The sequence below is a fragment of the Dasypus novemcinctus genome, chromosome 12, assembly GCF_030445035.2.
Source record: "Dasypus novemcinctus isolate mDasNov1 chromosome 12, mDasNov1.1.hap2, whole genome shotgun sequence".
Lineage (NCBI taxonomy): Eukaryota > Metazoa > Chordata > Mammalia > Cingulata > Dasypodidae > Dasypus > Dasypus novemcinctus.
This window is the reverse complement of record NC_080684.1, coordinates 14,255,206-14,256,246: the sequence shown is the minus strand read 5'-3', so window position 1 is coordinate 14,256,246 and position 1,041 is coordinate 14,255,206. Positions and strand designations below refer to the sequence as shown.

The following is a 1,041-nucleotide window of genomic DNA, read 5'->3' as shown; positions in this document are numbered from 1 at the left end:
AATAGAAGATCTCAAGAGACCAATAAATAGTAAAGAGGTTGGGTTTATAATCAAAAACTTCCCTACTAAGAAAAGCCCAGGACCAGATATCTTCACAGGGGAATTTTACCAGATGTTCCAAGAAGAATGAACACCAATCCTGCTCAAGTGCTTTGAAAAAATGGAAGAGGAAGGAACATTCTCTACTTCATTCTACGAGGCCAGCATCACTCTCATACCAAAATCAGATAAGATACCACAAGAAAAAAGTATTAATACAAACCAGTATCTCTTATGAATATAGAGGCAAACATCTTCCACAAGATAATAGCAAACAGAATCAAGGACACATTAAAAGAATTACAATACTCACTTGGCAAGGGAGATACCATGATCACTGAGGTGGTTTTGCCAGAGCTAGACTTGTCCATTGCACTCCAGATGTCCTGACCCCTGCAATTTCCCAAAGTGAGGGAAACTCGATTGTATAATTTGTGGTAGTAGGGGACTGCATTCACACTCTCCCTGGATTAAAAAATAAAAATAAAAATCTTATACAACATGAGTAAATGGGATTTATCCCAAGTACGCAAAAGTGGTTCAACATAAGAAAATTAATTAATGTAATATACAATGTTAACAGAGTGGAGGAAGAACACCACTAGGCCTTCTCAAGTGACACAGAAAAGGCATTTGACAAAAATCCAGCATCCCTTCTTGGTAAAAACACTTAGTAAACTAGGAATAGAAGGAAACTACTTTAATATGATAAAGGACATATATGAACAACAGAAAGCTAACATCACACTTACTGGTGAAAGGCTGAAAACTTTTCCCTCTAAGATCAGGAACAAGACAAGGATGCTCACTGTCACCACTGTTCAACATTGTGCTGGAAGTTCTAGCCACAGCAATTAGAGAAGAAAAAATAATAAAATGCATCCAAATTGGAAAGGAAGAAGTAAAACTTCCCATATTTACATATGATGTATACAGAAAATCCTGAAAAACCCGTAACAAAATGCCTAGAGCAATTCAGCAAAATGGCGTGATACATGATCA

At 36.7% G+C, this 1,041-nt stretch overlaps 1 non-coding gene across 1 annotated transcript; it reads left to right on the top strand.

Moving 5' to 3' along the window:
- The first annotated feature begins 344 nt into the window (after positions 1–344).
- On the top strand, positions 345–508 carry LOC111767053 (U1 spliceosomal RNA). The gene has a single exon (XR_002798957.1). It is a non-coding gene; the product is annotated as a U1 spliceosomal RNA (small nuclear RNA).
- Positions 509–1,041: the final 533 nt, after the last annotated feature.